At 39.0% G+C, this 20,569-nt stretch overlaps 1 long non-coding RNA gene across 1 annotated transcript; it reads left to right on the forward strand.

The window, feature by feature from the left end:
- The first annotated feature begins 1,431 nt into the window (after positions 1-1,431).
- On the forward strand, positions 1,432-20,086 carry LOC307106683. The gene is made up of 3 exons (XR_013814142.1): positions 1,432-1,472; positions 9,305-9,347; positions 19,999-20,086. It is a non-coding gene; the product is annotated as an uncharacterized lncRNA (long non-coding RNA).
- The last annotated feature ends 483 nt before the right edge of the window (positions 20,087-20,569 follow it).

The following is a 20,569-nucleotide window of genomic DNA, read 5'->3' on the forward strand; positions in this document are numbered from 1 at the left end:
AAAAAAAAATTCATTAGCTTTATGGATTGAAATAATTTCTCCGGCAGCATAAATATGGAAAGGTGTGTGACAAACAGGTGGAAGGAGCCTCTTTCTTATTAAAGAAATGGAAACTGGAGTAAAGACCGAAAACGGAGTCCCTTGGTTACTATGACACGAATTGCAGTTCTAGGGTTAGGAAATCCTAAGGCAGCTGTGAATCCTGTCGTACTCGACCTATTGAACTTCTCACAGGTATCTGAGGTTATATTTCCGTGTAAGCCAACCCGAGACCTGACCTCAACTATCACAAATAACAGCAATAATAAGAACACAGGGAAATATGAAGGGTTGCAAATGAACAAGCCCATCCCACTAAAAACAAACAAACAAAAAAAAAAAACAACGAGTGTCTTGCTTAGATCACTTCCTGGTAAAACCAAACAGGAGACCATTGCTAAGAGAATAAATTTCAATAATTTACCTTGGAGGTGAAAAGTGGCCTCTACTTTCTCATCCTTCTATTTTGTCACCTGGGGGACCCCACCACAGTCCAAATGGTCCAAGTTGCTTTTGCTTTAGCATTTGATAACGATGCTTATCCTGTTCCTCCATGCACACATCATCTGCCCAACCACCCTCACTTACTAGTTGAAATTTGTCTGTTGAGATTCTTTTAATCATTCTCGTCTTAGCTCGGATGCTTAAATTCCTCTCTAAATACCTCCTAGGTTCCCTAACCAGAATGAGTCACTCAAGCACTTCGTGATTTGGGTCTATAGTCAGCCCTTAGAGCATTCGTTTTATGTTTAATATTTACCTGACTGACTCCTGTGCTCTGTGCAAAGCTCCTTCAATGTCCAAGCAGTCACCCATCCCCTCTGTAAGCGCTGTATCTGTGTTTGAAATGAGTTGAACCTTTAACAGTGGGCTCCACGTGGAGCATGGTCTCCTCCACTGACATTCATTCTGAAGCATGAGTCTTCCTCTGAACTCCAGAAACAGAACTTCCTGAGAAAGTCTGGCTTGTCCCCCTATGTGGCCCACGATTCAGGAAGATGACTCATGGCTTCCAACCTCGGTTATGGGAGAGCATAGAGCTGGGGGAACGAGGAGCTCAACTGCAGAGATTCCTATAATTTTCTGCAAAGAGGTGCTTTGGAAACTGCCTAGGAATTAGTGCTATAAACAGAGTGAGTAAGTATGCAGACCTTTTCAGAACAAAATGTGTGGATGGCGTTCTTTTATCCTGTGGATCCCAAGTTTCCCATGACACTAAGGCAAGGTGAATCATGGAGATTATTATGAGCACTAACATCTGGCAGGAGAATGTTTTAACTTCCACCCAATCTTTTTTTCAGATTTATTAACATCAATATGTACATTTTCACTTTACAGATGAATGGATTCAGGTACAGACATTGTGGCCTTTGGTTTTGCCCCTTGCATGGGTGCTGAAGCTGTGGGATGCAGCTAACGTCCAGCATCTTCAGGTGAGCTTTTAGGCTAATTCACATTAAGCAGCAACGTCTCCCAGTTATAAGTGTGTTGAAATAAAACAGGAGCTACAGTTGACCAATGCTAATCACAGGCAGAAAGGGTGGGTGGCAAATGGCACTATGAAAAATGAAGGAGGTCCCAGCCAGGCAGCTCAGAAGGTTGGAGCATCGTCCCTATATACCAAGGTTTGATCCTGGGTCACAAGAAGTAACCAATGAATGCATAAATAGGTGGAACAACAAATTCATATTTCTCTCTCTCTCTCTCTCTTTCCCTCTTTAAAATCAACAAATAAAAATTAAAAAAAAAAAGAAAAATGAAGAGAATCTTGTTTTCTGGAAACTAAAAATGGATAGCTGTGATTATTTATTGCTCCTTCAACATGTGAAGATGATACAAAGTTAGTTATAAATAATGCATCTAACCGTAGAAGGGATGAGCTATATGTTATGTTATTGTACATTAAAAACCTTTATGAGTGTGGCAAGAGACACATACACCAACAGCTGCTAAATTCAGAATCCTGGAGCAGTATCTTATTTTATGTAAAAGAAGAACAGTACAGTCTATTGCTCTGGGGAGTTTCTGCTATATACAAAGACCTTAAATCTACATGAAATTTTACTCGTGATTTCAAAGCACTTATGAAAATCTGGTTTTTTTATTTGCATATCTTTCAACCAAACTACCAGCCACACCACTTAAAACAGAGATGACACTTTCTAGACTAGATTTCCCAAGGCAGGGCCTGCTTCCCTCCCTCTCTCCCTTTCTTCCTCCCCCTCATTCTTCTTTTTAATTCTTTAACAGCTAGACCAGAGCCTAGCACTTTCTGTTGAGTATATGTTGAATATTGAATATGGATTGTCACCCTTATTTTATGGCAGAAGAGGAAAAAAAGTCATAAACCTCTAAAGAGCAGAATCAGGAGCTCATTCTCTCCCAACCATGCTCAGAAGCTTGTTTCCATAGGATCGGTGGTTGGAGCTGTGTCTTGGGGTGACTTCATTCAAGTGCCACCTAAGACTAGAACGTCAGCCAACACGATAAGGAGAATTTCTGCAAGAATTCTGTGTCTTAAGATAGATAACTTCAAGTTCTGAGCCTCAGAGCCTAAGATATATACCCCATTGTCTTATAGAGGGATAAAGTGCAAGCAATTAAAACAAACCAAGACACTACATGACGTCCCTTGACTGAAATCTTTTGTCGATGATCTGTTGTATTGATTACCTCTTAATAATCGGGGCAAAGATGTCCAAGAACTGACTGCGGTTCATCCAGCAACTGAGCACGTGCAGATCTCTAGCGCACGGGCTTGCAGAGAACGCAGGCGTGTGAATCTGCGGGTGATCTCATTAGTCCTCCCTTTGCCCGGCCCTTCCTTCATACGGTTTTGGCTGAGAGCTCAGATACAGATTTCCTGAACCAATTACAAGACGAGAGGTGTATTATAGTGATCCACGAGCTCTGTTAAAACCAGTGTTTGCCCCAGCATTTGGGGAGAGAGCAGTGACAGTACAGAAACAGACACCAAACTTAAGCTGCAAGGTTTTTTTTTTTTGCACAATTGACCAGCACTCATCAGCCACACCGATAACAAAGACAAAACCACAGACTCAAAGCAGGCAGCAGAATGTGGAAATACTCTTTCTGCAATTGCTTTGAATGCACAACATCTCAAAGTGACAGGGATTTTGCCGGCAGAGCTGCTAATGAAGATGTGGCTGGGAGTCTTCCTTTAGTTTGTTTTTCCAGCTCTACAGGAGCCTGTCTGACAGTAACCGGATTTTTAAAACTTTTAAAATGCCAAAGCCAAGCTGTGAGGACAGAAGTTTCCCCAGAAGTCCACTACTAGGTGTACCAGTTAATAATGCGGATTTTTTTCAATGGATGGAGTTACACATACGTTGATATGTATGCGATTTGATGTGTATGCTATTTTGTTGTATTGACAACAAGCTTCAAAACTTCATATGCCAAATTTTATGAAGGTGTTAACATCATAGATATTTTTATGCTTAAAAATGTTGAATTTCGTGCCAAAAAAAAAAAAAAAGAGCATTTGCGGGAAGTTTTAATTCATTACTTTATTTTGAAGAAAAGTGCTGCTGAAAGTTACTGTATACTTCGGGAAGCTTATAGTGAACATGCTCCATCTCAAAAAATACTTGTGAACACTGGTTTAAATGCTTTAAAAGTGATGATTTCGATGTGAAAGACAAAGAACGTCCAGGTCAACTGAAAAAGTTTGAAGACCAACAGTTACAAGCATTATTGGATGAAGATGCGTGTCAAACTCAAAAACAACTTGAAAGATTAAACGTTGCTCAGCAAACAATTTTCGATCATTTACAAGCAATGGGAAAGATTTTAAAGGAAGGAAAATGGGTGCCACAACAACTGAACGAAAGACAAATGGAAAACCGAAAAGTCATCAGTAAATGTTGCTTCAATGGCATGAAAGAAAGTCTTTTTTTGCAACGAATTGTGACTGATGATGAAAAGTGGATTTATTTTGAGAATCCCAAATGCACAAAATCATGGGTTGATCCAGGTCAACCATCAACGTCGACTGCAAGGCCAAATCGCTTCGGAAAGAAGACAATGCTCTGTGTTTGGTGGGATCAGGAAGGTGTGGTGTATTATGAGCTTCTAAAACCAGGTGAAACCATTAATACTGATTGCTACCAACAACAAATAATTTGAACCACACTTTGATCATAAAATGACCAGAATATGCCAGAAGACACGGCAAAGTAATTTTGCTTCATGATGACGCACCATCACACACTTCAAAACCAGTTAAAGACACGTTAAATGATCTTGCCTGGGAAGTATTAACCTACCCGCTGTATTCACCAGATGTTGCTCCTTCAGATTACCACTTGTTCTGATGGATGGTACACACACTTTCTGAGCAACACTTCAAAATGTATGAAGAAGCAGAAAATTGGGTCTCTGAATGGTTTGCCTCAAAACAAGGAAAGTTCTATTGGGGCGGTATCCACAAATTACCTGAAAGATGGGGGAAATGTGTAGCTAGCGATGGACATAACTTTGAATAAAGCACTTTTGAGGTTTCTCTTGAAATTATCATGTTTTCTTTGATTACAAAATCTGCATTATTCACCAGTACACCTAGTAAAACCTTGTATTTTTAAATGGGAAGCATTATTACTACCACATCTGCTTGTATACAGTTTTGCTCTTACCCTGAAAGACAATTTTAGACAAAGGGAAACTGACAAGGGGAGTAGAGATGGGGCTCTTTCTCTGTCCCCTCCCTGTCTTATCCCAGGTTCTCAATCCCAAACCCCAGGGACGTTTGGCTCCTCAGAAAACATTTAACAGTGGAGAATGTGTTGATTGTCTCAGCTAGGGCATGGGGGACTGAAGGCATGTGGTGGGCAGAGCCAAGGATGCCATTAAACATCCTCCAGCCCCATCCCTACCCCCAAGCAAAGAATTATCCAGCCCAGGATGTCAATACTGCTGAGTTTGAAAAACCCTGCCTTAGCCCACTGATTCTAAAAATCGATGATATGTGAATTGTTGATAATTGTTTGAAGCAAGTCCTGAGGGCTTTCAGTCACCATTTTGTGGTTAGTCCCTGAGCTGCTCTTATTCATGTATTTACACCTGGCTTTCCGTTGTTTATCAGGTACTGGGTCCACATCTCTTTGCTTGGTCAAAGACACTCCTAACACCAGCTATTTCGCCTCATCTAAGAGCCTGGGCTAGGCTACCAGGCACAACTGGCAATAAATCAATTACTACAGAACAGTTTGGGAAGAAGTGACTTTAAGGTGATCAGGAATGCCCTTCTGATGTTAAAAAAAAGCAAACCCCTTCACACACAGGCAAACACATCCACGCACACACAGGCACACCTCGACCGCCTCTATTGTCAGAATTCTCTCCTGTAGGACAATATTTTCACATTAAAACCCTTGGACCATCAGTATAAAAAAAAGCCCAGTGTTTTGATAAAAATGTCAATTTCTCAAATGGATTAATACTCCGGGTGTGTATAACCCAGTAGTCTGCATCATTCCAGTGCTCCTCAGATGCATGCCACTTTGGACAGTCACTGTTCAAAGACAAGGACTTTCATTCTTTTCCTCTTCCATACACATGGCGGGGAGGGGGGGGGGGATGTGTCTGAGGGACCACTTGGCAATGTGACAGAAACATCCTCAGGCTAGCAGGAGCCCAGGGACCATTGAGGGAAAGGAGTTTATGTTCCAGAATAATCCAGAGACATATGGGGAAGGACTCTGCAGCTAGTTTCATTATTCTCCATGCTGATTGTTGGCTCACACATGAGAGAGTGAGATAAATAGGATTTATAAAATAGAGGAGAGAAAATTTGATACAGTCTGGGCACAGTGGAATTTGTATTTCACATTTCTGGGGGCAAATTGATTAAGTGGACGTCAGCAGAGGAGTTTGTCCTGGGTCCCTAAGGGGCCAACGCACAGTTCTTTAGGAATTCCCCAGAAAACAGTGAGAGTTTAGTTGAGGAGCAGAGGTGACAGGCTGTCTTTGTACAATGTCAGTCAATAACCTGTCCTTGGTGCTGTCACTTAAATGAGATCAAGCCCACACCCCATTCTTCCATAGCCATCCTCACTGGAAAGCCTTTGGGAAGTTAGGTTCCTCCCTCCCTCCATCCCAGCCCAGGAGACTTCTCCCCCTGCTTCTGAGCATTGACTTCAAGCTTCTCTTGCCTTGAGGATCAGCTTTACCAGATCATCCTGGGGATATGACTGAACTTGGCACCCTCAGCACAGGTGTATATTGCCTTGACTCTATCATCAGGCAGAAAGCAAGTATCCTTTTTTGGATTCCAAATTCAAAGTCTCAGGAGAGAAAGAATGATTGCACAGCATGGTCAAGGTTCCATCATGACTCACACAGGGATGGAAAGTAGTTCAGGGTCAAATAGTTCAAACGTTGCTACAGGGGCTGACATTAGTGGGTTTGGAGTACCAATCATCATAAGAGAACAGAGCTGGCTAGTACCTAAATTTTATCTACCATGAAATGATAGACACCAAAGGGTGGGCTCCTCTGAGAGGAGTGTAGTAAGCAGTGCACTGGATGGTGGGTGGAGGTTAAGGTGAAGGTGGGACAGGAAGAGGGAAGGAGGGGGCTGGTACACATCATTCAAAAATACCCAGCGTTGCATGCTGACTCCTCTTCCTTATCAGTCTTTGGAAATTATTCCTATGACAGAAATTACTAAATTTACCTAATTATAAGAATCACCTAGAAGGGGTTGTTAAAAGTATACAATGTGAGACTGGAGACCCTACCTTAGATTTACAGAGGTAGAATGGGAATGGGGATACAAAGAATTCATATTTTTAAATGTCATTTTGATTATGCAAAATTGGACAATTGCCTTCAGAGAGATAACCTATTTAACATATTACCAGCTGCTTACAATAGAACATAAATTAGTTTTAGATCTAGAAATCGAGTTTGATAGGGAGAGAGGCGAGGAATAAAGGTATACTTGAGTGGTTATAGAGCTGTGCTATACAATATGGCAGCCACATGTGGCTAGTGAGAATTAAATAAAATTAAAGTTCAGTTCCCTAATTGCACTAACCACATTCCCAGTGTTCAGTAGCTACTAGTGACAGCTATAACATTGAGCAGCACAAATAGAGAGCACCCCCAATGTTGCAAAAAGTTCTATTGGGCAACATTGTAGAAGCCGCTAGCCAAGAACAGAGAAAGATGCCACAATAGTCATTTCTGGGGTCCCCAGGGCCTATGCAGAGGAGGTAGGTGACTATTGTGTTGATGATGATGTTGATATATTAATGCTAATGATAGTAGCTGACACTTATTAAGCATGTATTAGCTGCAAAAAGCTTTCTGGTGTAACCCTCTGAACAACCTACACTCTAACCATGGTACAACACTGTCTCACTAGGTACTGGATGTGGGTGAAGTCAGCCAGTTGACTGTTGTCATGTGGAATATAGGGTCCCGGGTAGCCAGATAGTCTGATCTTTTCCAAAGAAAGACAGAATTCTGGACTGTGTGTGTGTGTAAATAACCTGATTTTTACAAATGGCTTAATCTTTTTTGAAAACACTGTGAAGTCCAAATAAAACATGTCTGTGAGATGGATTTAGCTCATAAATGGCAAGGTTTTCACTTTTGATTTAGAAGCTGAAAATTAATTTCCTGATTTTACTTTAGCCCAACCCCACCCCAGGAATTCAACTTCCATTTTAATGCTGGAGAGAAAAGTACCATTCTTTCTTATCTTAAGTTATCTACTGCTATAACCCTTCTCAGACTGGAATAGTCAAAGACTAATGATGTATTCAAACAATCATATTTATATCTACAGAAATGTATTACACTTTATTCCCTTCATTTTTTCAATAAATATTCATTAAACGTTCAGTAGCACACTGTGCAGGGCAGTGTGGGAAACCTCTATGGGGGAAAATATTCCTAGTCAAATGGAGCTTATAATGCTCTGGACAGAAAACGCATAATAAAAAGACAGAATAAGTATGAGTTATTAATTCATTTGTTTTCTGTATTTTAATCATTACTTTATGAGATTTAAATGTCTTTGAAGGATCCTCCATATTTTGCTGTCCATTCTTTTCAAAAGCGCATTTAAATTGAGGAAGATGAGAGATTGGTAATGACTCAGGAATGGGAAAGTGGATAGGAATCTTGATGTTGTAAGAGATCTCCAGGATGTGTGGGTTTCTGCAGAGCTGAGCCCCCTCTGTTGTAATATCCGGAGGGAGCCAGGCAAGGAGCGAGCTGGCTGACTTCTGCGGAAAGAATCCTGGAACTTGTCTTGCTGACCTGTTTCTAGACTTTCCAGCACAGCCAGCCAGAGACTTCCTATAGACACTGAGGGAATTCAAAATCAACTGACGTGGTCCTTCAGCTATTGGTCTGGGGACCCTTGGGGATGAGAAGGAGCTCTTTTCCCTGTAGCGGGATGCCAAGCAGACCAGTGAGAAGGTCCAGTGCGGAAGAACAGGTTGTGTTGTTGCATACACTGCATCCTGGGCCAGAGCTTTTTAATAGAGGTCTCAGTCAAACCCAAAATACAAGATGGAAATCCTCTCTCATTGGTAATCCTTTTAAACATAATACAGAGAAAAGAAGTGGACAGAATCATGTTTCCTACAATGTCCTTGATGATAAGGATCACCAAGGACACTTAATTCCTCTACTGGAAATGCAGATTAAGGGGCTGGGGTGAAATCAGGAATTTGATGTTCTTGGTAGTCACCAGGGACTTTTAGAAGAAAAAAAAAAAGAGTAGAAGGAGAAAGAGTGGTTCTCTCCTGGTAATGGTATGACTCACCTAGTGCTCATGGCTACCCACCGAGACTTTGGAATAGAAGGTCCCGAGTTTGAGTCCAAGCTCTGAGGCTATGTTATAAACTGCTGTGAGACACGGGGCCAGTTACATAGCTTTTCTACATATAGATGCCCTCATCTGTAAAAAATGGGGTTGTAGCATTACTAACTGCACAGGGAAGTTGAGTTCAAATGACAAGACGCAAGGAAAGCCCTCAATGCTGAACTTGGGTGATTCTCAAGCAAACCTTTTTATAGTTAAAAAGCAATGTTATGTACTTTGTCTCCTTTCATTCTTCTAGCAATCATGTGAACAATATATGATAAAGTCAATGTCATATACTAAAACACCGAGGAAGAGAAAATGTCATATCTGAGGTGTCCAGCAACTTGCTTTCTGAATTGATCTAATTTTAAAGACAGAATATTTTAAGCCAACATCTCATCCATTTCCCTAATTTTACAGATGAAGAATCTGAGGCCCAGTGAAGGAAACAAATATTTTCAAGGTGAGAGACAGACAGACCAACAGCTGGGACCAGAGCCCAGGTTTTTGTAGACAGATCTGCAGTCTTACCATTGCATTGTTGAGGATGTCAAATTCAATGACAGGTATTTTAAATTTGTTTATTTTGATATTAAAAAAAATAACTTCCTAAATAACTATTCTGTGTGCATCTTCAGATAAAGCAGTTTACACTTTATACAGTTTAATTTTGCACCAAAATTCTTTCAGAAACCTTTACAAAACAGGTTTCTGTCTCCACCAGAAGTTCTTTTTTAATCAGAATCTTGATAAGGCATAATAGCTTGCATATCAAGTTTACCAATAAAATTTTGAGAACTGGCTAATTGAACTCGTAAGTCTTTGAGCCTAGATATTGTGTATTTTTTTTCTTGTATTCAGAACAGTTCCAGCCAGAATTTTAAGCACACTTTTTACTCAGTTAACTCTTATGAAATTGAACTGTGGTGGAATCAGACTATGGTAAAATGTTTTGATTATATAAAAATCTGTGAAGCACATGTATGGATGAGTCATTTCCAAAGATATCATTTACAAAATTTGAACTGAATTAGAAGCGCAATTCTCTGGCCAGATATATGTGTCTGTCTGGAGAATATATATATCTATATATATACTAGAGGCCCGGTGCACAAATTCCTGCACAGGTGGGGTACAGCTGGCCCAGCCCCAATCAGGGCGGATTGGGGCTGGGCCTGTTGGGAGGAGGAGATGGCAGGAAGTTGGCCGGCAGACCCTTCCCCTGAATGGGGTGGGGGAGGCCAATCGGGGGTCAGCAGCCCAAGGAGGTTGGGCGGCCAGCCCCACCCCCAATTGGTGTGTGTGGGGGGGTGATCAGGGTGGTGCTGGCTGGGGGGAGGGGCCTCAGGCAGTTGGCTGGCCAGCCCTGCCCCTGATTGGGGTGGGGGGTGATCTGGAGTGGAGCTGGGTGGGGGGAGGAGCTTCAAGAGGTTGGCTGGCCAACCCCACCCCCTATTGGAGTGGGGGGGCAATCAGGGGCGGGGCCAGCCATGGGGAGGGGTTGTGGGCTGATCAGGGTGGTGGGGGCCCATTGGGGGAGTGGCCGGCCAGGGGGAAGGGCTTAGGGGGGAGTGGCTGGCTGCCCCACCCTTGATAGAGTAGGAGAGGCCAATCAGGAGCGGGGACAGATGGGGGAGGGGCCACAGGAGGTTGGTCAGCTGGCCCCACCACCTGATAGGGCCAGTTCGCTGGCTGCAGTGAGCGTCATAGAGACTGGTCGTTCCGGTGGTTACAGCATTCCCGTCGCTGGCTTTTTATATGTATAAATATGAGAGAGAGATTGGAGAAAATTAGCCTTCAGACAAATGGAATCTGGTCTGGTCTAAGAGAGATGGGAGAAAAGTCCAAATATCATGCCAAGTCTAAAGAATGTTAGCTTGGATATTACTTATCTATTGATGCACAACAAATTATTCCCAAACTTGGCAACAAAACCAAATGTGTGTTTATTTTCCCTAGTAATTTCTGAGGATTAACAGCTGGGAACAGCTAAGCAGGATGGATCTTGCCAGGATCTCTCAGGAGGCTGTTGTCAAATGTCTGTGTTTTAACCACAGTATCTTGGGTGAGGTGTGGTGAGGCCAGGCTTGGATCAAGAGAGAGAATGGGTGCAGGCCAGTGTGGCTCTGTTGGTTCATCTCTTATACCAGTGGTGGGTTCAATTCATGGTCAGGTCACATACCCAGGTTTTGGATTCCATCTCCAGTTGGGGCATGTGTGGGAGTCAACCTAACCTCTCTCTCTCTCTCTCTGTCCTCTGTCTCTTTCTCTCTCTCTCTCTAACCCTTTCTCTTAAAAAAATTCAATAAAAGCATATCCTTGGGTGAGGATTAAAACATTTTTAAAAATTAAGTTAAAACTCATGTAGATTCGCTTTTATTGTTTCCATTAAAATCAATTTAAATGCCATCCTTAATGTTATTCAAAGTCAGCGTGTATACTATTTACACATAGATTTAATATTGCTCCTTGTCCTTAATTAGTTCACCCTCTAAAGGGATGGGAACCAACTTAACCGATATGAAGACCACCAAAGTTTTAACTTGAGCAAAGGAAGTTGCCTTGCAGTAAATTATCATCGGAGCCCCTGCCAGGACCTAGTACCTTGTGTTGAGGGGCATCTGGATCATGATTTAGAGCTAAGGCTGTGGGATTCTTTCCACAGTAAGGTCAAGAGAATGGAACAAGAGGTCACCTGTGAAGTGTTAATTTTGAAATTATTTTCCACGTACCGGTTTGTACTCTTCTTTTGGCAACTTATAAATGTGCTCTTATTTTTTTTTGTAGCGGAGTAAGGGAAAGTAACCACAGCAAGAGCCTCAGGGAAATAGGGAGCCTCTTTCTGAACTTTGCTGTTAGTTGTAGAGTTTCCAAGTCTCCTGAAGTAAAGGTAGATTCTTATCCTTCTCCCCTCAAACCGTTTCTCTGTTATAAAGTAATTTAAAATCAGGGATTGAAAACTTCTTAAAGATATAATTTAAAAAGAAAGCCTTAGACAACTTAAAAATGGATCCAAATGATCACTTTTTTTTTCCATTCATTTAGTTAACTCAATTTCTATTATTCTTCTCAGAAGCCATTATCTTTGCACTTCAGACTTGTGCTATGAATAGTATTATTCAATGTGCTTTTAATTTGGACTCACTTTTGCTTCTTAAGTCTGTATTATTTTCTAAAGTATGAGACTCAGTGTGGTTCAAAAGCCTCAAATATTTTATTCCAGTTTTTTAACATTGCTATTTAAAAATGTTAAACCTTTTTTGTATTATATAATCAAAAGACTGCAGCAAAGGTAAAAAAGACCACAATTTCCTAATTTTCTACACATATATTATTTTTCGATATAAAAGACTTGTTAATCTGTAATTTAATCAGATCACGTGACCTTTATGCTGTTGATTTAATTGCATCACTTTGCCCTTCTGAAGATCTAAGAATTTTGGATACTGGTAAAATTAAATAAACTTTTAAAAGTCAAGTGAATTAGAAACAAATTAAACAATGATTTAGAGACCCTTGAGGAAAACTGCATCCACCCATAAATATGTATTTTTTAAATTAATCAAACTCTTTACTTTTAAGATAACCATCTTATTCTGCAACCATATAGAATATTTGGAAGCTAAAGAAAAGAGCTTTGTGTAAGTAGATTTAGTTTTTAAAAAGTGTTTCTGTATAGTTCCACTGTTTGGATGTTGTTATGTAACTATTGCTTTCAAAACTTTGCACAGTTAAAAAAAACTTAAAGAAAAATAGTCTAAAGTTAAATGTATAAAGTATGATTTTTTATTATTTATAAATTTATAAGTATAAATTTATAAAAATTAAATGTATAAAACTAAATTTATGAAGATTATGTTTTTCCTAATCAAAAATTAATATTCTATAAATATTTTATATTCAATCTATTGTTAAATAATATAAAAATATTTAAAAATCAGGTTTTATGTCACTATTATTTAGAATCTTTTACTTCACAAAAAAAAAAAGTTGACATATTCCAGTTGCCTCACATGCTAAGACCTTGTTGTAGGGTGTATAGAAAAATGCAGCTGTATGGGAAGTATTTCATGAGCTTCATAGGAAACTGGAATTTTATTCAAGATACCATGACGATCTGAACTTAAGACTTACTGACAATTCTGACCTTCATTTACTGGTTTTCTGCCATTATTAGTCTGTGCCTCTTAAACTATCAACTAACTCAGTCACTCTGTAATGGCTTAGGCTTACCTGATCTTGAACTTCCCACCCCTAGATGTCACTGAGGCAGTCTGTTTGGGGAGCTCTATAGCCAGTGTTCGCATGAATGTTCTTTACTAACCATGCTGGCCAGTCAGCTGTCAGCAAGTGAACAGAGGTCTGTGGTCAAAACGTGACTTGTCTGAGAGCCAACTTGGAAGAGGCCTGGATAAGCAAACTGATTCTTGACCCTGAAATTTTAGAACAGGAAGGGACCTTAGTGATAATGTTAGCTAACTGCTAATTTTGCCCTGGGGAAGTGATCACTGTTTCACTTGCTGACCATATCATCTTCATAGAATTCAAAGTCTAAACTAATTCTCTTCCCAAGGCTGCATTTGCAATGGAAAGTAGAAAAAGAGATTACGACTAATGTGTTTCTGTATAGATCCATAGACACGGATGCATGGAACAGACTGAAATTTCTCATGGGCAGGGGGGTGGGGGGTGGGGGCAAGGAGTAGGGGGAGACAGTGGTAAGAGCTTAAACAAAGAACTCATATACATATATGTATAACTAATGGACACAGACAATAGTTTGTTAAAGGCCTGGGGTGGGGCAGGGGCTGGGAGGAGGAGGGTAAAAGGGGTGGGGGTGGGGGGGACATCTGCAATACAACAATAAAATTAAATTTAAAATAATTTCTTAAAAAGAGATTATGAAAAATAGAGAAGTTTAGGAATAATAGCAGCAGTAGATTTTTAACTAAGCATTTGTTAGGATTGAAGGAGAACCAGTACATATATGAGGTAAAGACTACCTCACAGTTAGACATTGGAGTAAGGGCAGCAGCAAAGGAAGGAAGGACTCAGACCTTGAGACACACTCGGATTCAGCTCAAGGCCAGTGTGCTCCTGAGCAAAGCACTGGAATCGCTCATAATGCCATCTGTAGCCTTGCCCAGTTAATGCTATTAGGGGTAATAGAAGTAAATCTATTATAGGAAATTGTTCCTTTGGAGCTAATTGAATTCTAAAGGGAGGTCATGCTAATGATTACGATTTATGAGATTCCAGAATCATTGTGAAGTTGGTAATATTTTTTATAGCAGATCCATTTCTGAGCTAGTCAAATCAATTTGCTGAGTGAGATTAAAGAAGGAATGGGAAAGGAGAAAAATTGCCATTGGATGTACATAGCAGTATTTATTTCTCTTTTTTAATATAACACCAGGACATCTGTATGAAAGGAGAAAAAAGTGAAGAACACACTGGCAATTTTGCATCAACAATGTTAATTTTATAGTTCTTTTTTCCCCCACCAAATTGAATAGATGTTTTAGTATTCTGGGAAGCTGTCTGTGTAACAATATATATTCTAGTCAGATCAGTTCAAACAAAGCTCTAGTCCATGCAGATTTTTAATGTGGTGGCAAAAGGGTGTGTAACTGAGTTGCTTTAACAATTATTTATTGCATGGAAAAGATGTTATCAATAGCATGGTAGATATGTTTTCAATAGAGTTAAGAGATACCCAAAATGAGTAAGTCCTGGTTACTGTCCTTGAAAAAGTCACAGTATATTCAAGAAAGAGAAATATAAACAAATAATTACACTATGTGGAAATAGTGCTGTATTACCAAGCTAGACCTAAAGTGCTGAATTAACCATTGTATTTTGGGATTGAATCTACACATTATGCCTGAGGATGAAGGATGCAAAGTTAGCAAATACATTTTAGTAGCTAACTGACATTGGTAGTAGCTTCTCAGCATTTATGAGCACAGTAATAGAGTCTACCAAATGATGAATTCATAGATAAAATCCATAATCACTGCCAGAGAAATTAGAAAACACAGCCCCAAACTGAAAATCATTCCTAAGGAAAGGCTCTGGATCAGGCAAACAAATGCAGAGATAAAGAAAAATATAATAAAAATTTATTATTTTGAGACAGAAATTGAACATGCGTGACTTATTCACTCATTTACTCATTCATTTCTTATTTATTTAATGTCAATAAAGTACTTTAGAGACATCACATACTTTCAGGAGTGAGACAAATAATTAAATGTTCTAAGGTGTAAGAATACCTACTCCATAAAATTATATTATTTTTCAAACACTTTGCTGTCCAAACTGAACAGGCAATATTTGACCAGGGAGCTGGCCAAATTTTTATCATCTGATACAGAATCTAAAAGGTTAAATAATATAAATGTTACAAAAATGTAAATCTAACAAAAGGCCATATATAAAGAATCTACTTGGTTTTTTTAAATGACAATAAAGAGAAGGCATTGACCTTGGTCAGTGTAAGAAGCGTTAGAAAAAGTTGGGAGTGTCCACATGCATGTTGACAATGACATCAGATTGTGTGTTGAAACATATTCTGGGGAATAGCAGATAAGAATATGAGCTTAAATGCAAATGTCTAATTTCCTCCCTCCTGAGACTTTATTAAAATTTTTAGAAACAAAACTTTTTTAAAACACAAGGTCAGGGAAACTAGAGAAAAGATAAGGGGAAACACAATTTTGAAATCTGAAAAATAGATGACTTATCAGACTTGAGGAAGCTATCCTGTAACTCTCAGTGCTGATATTTTTTATTTTTATTTTTTAAAATATATTTTTATTGATTTCAGAGAGGAAGGAAGAGGGAGAGAGAGATAGAAACATCAATGATGAGAGAAAATCATTGATCAGCTGCCTCCTGCACAGCTCACACTGGGGATCAAGACCACAACCCGGGCATGTGCCCTGACCAGGAATCAAACCCTGACCTCCTGGTTCATAGATTGACGCTCAACCACTGAGCAACACTGGCTGAGTAGTGCTGATATATTTTTTTAAGTGAAAAAAAATCTAAAGTCTCAGGGAAAAATAACATTTAGGTTTTTAAAAGATGCAAATATCATGGTAGAACATAGTGCGATGGGAATAAATGACCATATGTGACCTCACATGAGTTATTTACCTCCCTCAGTTTTCTCAACAGTGGAAATAGATGGAGCCATCCAAAATTATTCAAGGTAATTATGTGTGCTAAAGCCCAAACACAAGATTACCGATAATGTTGGCAAAGAGTATGCATTATATACATGTTAGTTCCCTTCTCTGACCCCTTAGGATCAATTAATAGCTGCTACACCTATTATAGTAGATTAATCGATGTACATGCTAGGATAACATAAAGAGGACATGGGTCAAAAAGTACATGAGATAGATCATTTCTCCTGACCACATGCAAAAGGGAAAAGACTGCAGGATACTCAAGGCCTGGTTTTCCTCTCAATGAACTGTCATTTTTGGCAAGTCACATAGTTTCCTCTCCTGAGAAGCGAAGCGTTTGGGTCACCTGACGCCAAAGTCCCTTCCAGCTTTATGGAATTATACTGATTAATAATAAAGACAGATTTCTCTATAGATGCTTGGATTTACTTCTTAGCACATGAAGGTATAATTTAATTCTTATGTTTATGTTATATTCCTTAAAACCTGATTTTGGTTTTATGAGATTTTCAAAATCAAATTTACATAATGTAGCTCAGAAGTACATAATCCATCTGTTATTCTGATCTAGCCTGAATTTTTTTTAGAAGTCCTCATTTTTCATACTTTTTATCTAGTAATATCACCTTATGGTCACTGTAATGATTTTCTCAAGTTTCTTGCACAGGGACATCATGAGAAATATAATGGAAGTTACTGCTCTCTCCTCATGCATTCAAGTAACTCCCCAATATTCACCCTGCCTCACCGTTAGGGACAGCCTTGCTTTCCTCCTCAGCAAGCACTTTAACTCCCTGTTTGACCTCTTTTAAACACTTTCTGCATCTGCCCTCATCTTTATGTCCCTTCCTTTGGGTCCAGGGCCATCTTCCTTTTAGGATAAACCATTACCTGTGTCCCTGCTCGCTCACATCTCCTATGGGACTTTATTAGTTACCACCTCTCTCCAGTGGGGCACAGTAACGAGTTTACGAACTCAGGTTCAAAGTCAGCCTCTACCACTACTTGCTCTGCAAACTTGGGCATGTTATTTAGAATCTCGTGCTTCTTTTTCCACAGCTGTGGAGTATGATAAAAAGAAAACTTCCCTAGTAGGCTAGTTGGTAAACATTAAATGAGATACTTGTAAAGTACTTAGAAGAAAGCCTCCATGAATATTGACTATAATTTTACCTTTGACCTCTCCCTCTCTCCCAGATTTGTAACCTGGACATGTCAGCATAGAACCTGTTCCACCATAAGTCATGTCTTTGCCTTTCGTTTCTTTTGGGGAAGCTTCCCCAGTTACTCCTTTTATTCTACATCTACTAGTAAGCTTCTGAAGAGTTGATGTTTGCTGGCTTTGTGATAGATTTATCACAGAGACCTACTGATTTTACTACCTATTTCTAAAATGAGTCCTCTCCTCCCTCAGTGCCTGTGCTAATGCATGTTTCTATGATCCCTCACCTGCTCTATGCCAAGAACCTCATACTTGCTGGGAATAGAAGTGCAATTTCATCCTAAAGAAATATATAATTTAGTAAAAGAAAAAAAAAGTGTATTAAGAAGATAAAAATATGGCCAGACATATCTACAATGTTAGCTTTAAAAAAAAAAAAAAGAAATATACAGCTTGAGGACCTTTTATTACTAGGCTAGAGGCCTGGTGCACGGATTCATGCACTGGTGGGGTCCCTCGGCCTGGCCTGTGCCCTCTCATAATCTGGGACCCCTTGGGGGATGTCAGATAGCCAGTTTTGGTCTGATCCCCACAGGCCCGATCCAGATAGGAGGGAGCCGGATTCTATGTGTTGAGCATCTGTCCCCTGGTGGTCAGGGCGCATCAGAGTGACGGGTCGACTGGTCGTCCAATCGTTCAGTAGACAGGTCACTTAGGCTTTTATATATGTAGATAATTTTGAAAAACAAGCACGATGACAGATGCAAATGCTGGAAAGCATTCCATCTTACTTGTTTATTTATTGAGCCAGGAGGCAAACATGGCTGGATAGTCTGAGAGTACTTTTCATTAGAGAGACATAGTGCTTCCAAACATTTTAATGCAATTTGCCCTGAAAACTTAAATTTTAATTTCATTGTTCTACATCCCATGATGTTTATTTAATTTTGTTACCAAATAAATGGGATATTTATTTATTTAATAAACATCCCATTTATTTGGTAACAAAATATATTTACTGTTATGACTGTTTGCCATAGTATATAATGCAGAATACAGAAAGTCTTCACCAGAAGATTAACCAACAGATCAATGTTATAATTTTATTAATAGTTCTGTTGTGAAGAATAATTTTAATTGATTTTTTAAATTATGTATCTTTATAACATTAATGGCTGCTTTAATGTCAGATGCACATTTGGTTTTCCTCGTCTTGAACTTTATTTAAATATCTTTTTAGAATCCTCATCGTGTTATTTCTGTTTTTATAGATTAACAAAAAAATTCCTAAAATTAGTGTTCTCTGTTGGATCGCTCTGTTTTCTCCACCCATGCATTAAGCCTTTGAAATATAAATTTATCTTCTAATGCTTTAGTGAAATGGCACTGTTGTAGTAATTAAGTCATTTAGATTATCCTTTCTTGGGTAATATGAGGCCCCCTCTCCCTGTTCTTATCCTGTCTATCCTCTTATTACTTTTTGAATTCTTCATGTTGGTTTATTTTATTCATCAGTTTATTTTGTTCATTAGATTCCACATATGAGTGAGATCATGTGATACTTTTCTTTCTCTGACGGGCTTATTTCGCTTAGTATAATACTCTCTAGGTCCCTCCATGCTGTCTCAAAGAGTAAAAGACCCTTCTTTATTACTGCTGCATAGTATTCCCTGGTGTAGATGTACCACAGCTTCTTTATCCACTCATTTACTGATGGGCACTTGGGCTGTTTCCAGATCTTGGCTATTGTAAATAGCGCTGCTATGGATATAGAGGTGCATATGTTTTTGGTGTTTTAAAAAAGATACTTTTAGAGCACTTTTAGGTTTACAGAAAAATGGAGAGGAAGGCCCAGAGATTTCCCATATACCCACTGCCCCAAACATGAGCAGCCTTCTCTGCTCTTAGCATCTTTTATTAGAGTTGCTCAATTTTTGATAAACCTGCATTGACTCATCATTATCGCTCAAGTCCATAGTTTACCTTAGGGCTCCCTCTTGGTGGTGTATATTCTATGGGTTTTGACAAATGTATGACATGTATCCATCATTATAGCATCATATAGAATAGTTTCACTGCTTTAAAAATCCTCTGTGTTCTACCTCTTCATTCTCCTCCCAGCCCCACCTCAATAGCCAATGATCTTTTTACTCTCTCCATAGACCTGCCTTTTCCAGAATGTCATATTGGAATGATAGAGCATATAGTGTTTTTGGTTTGACTTTTTTTACTTAGTAACATGCATTTTAGGTTCCTCGATATCTCTTCATGGCTTGAAAGCTCATCTCTTTTTGGTGCTAAATAATATATCACTATCTGAATGTACCACAGTTTATTTATCCATTGACCTACTGAAGTTACATCTTGGTTGCTTCCAAATTTTAGCAGTAATGCATAAAGCTGATGTAAACATCCATATGCAGGTGTTTGTGTGAATATAAGTCTTCAACCCCTTTGAGTAAATAACAAAGAGTGCAATTCCTGGTGCACATGGTAAAAGTGTGCTTAGTTTTGTAAGAAACTACCAAACTCCAAAGTGGTTGTACCATTTTGCTTTCCCACTAACAATAACTGAGAGTTCCTATTGCTCCACATCCTCACCAGCATTTGGTGTTCTCAGCACTCCAGATTTCTGCCATTCTAATAGGTGTGTTAGAGGTATCTTGTCATTTTAATTTGCATTGCCTTGATGACATATGATGTAGAGTATATATTATCTTTTCTATTAAACCTGTTATTATCTCTGTACATTCTAGAGTTAGAGATTTACTTCAAGGAATTCTAAAGGAGTATCCATCCTGAGAGTAGCTCTCAGCATTCAGGAGTATAACAAGAGCAGACCAGGTATGAATTTCTGTTGGGTACATTATATGTCACAGTATAAAACTTTGAAATGATTTTATTTAGTGTAGGTTTCAGTAATGCATAAGAAATAATTTAGAGCCAGCACACAAGCATTAATTTTAAGCAGAATATTTAAAGCTAGTGTACCAGATGGAAATGAATATGCTCTATTTTTATTTTATATTTTGTAAATAAAAAAACTCATATATCTATATATCTGAGTTCCCTAATAAAAGGGAAACATTTCTATTGACACACAATTTGCCTAATGTACACAGAAATCTGTGTCAAGAGACTAAATTTAGAATATGATATATCAGAAAATATCCTCAGTAGTTAACTATCATCTTCATTCTTTTTTTTCCCCCTCTAGCTTATGCAGTTGTTCAGAAAGAAAAAAAAAATAACATTTTGGCCAGGATCACTGCCCATGTTGATTGGAATTGTCACATGTTGTAATTGCCCTCTCTATGTTCCAAACAG

The sequence above is a fragment of the Cnephaeus nilssonii genome, assembly GCF_951640355.1.
Source record: "Cnephaeus nilssonii genome assembly, chromosome: 11".
In the NCBI taxonomy this organism is placed as follows: Eukaryota; Metazoa; Chordata; class Mammalia; order Chiroptera; family Vespertilionidae; genus Cnephaeus; species Cnephaeus nilssonii.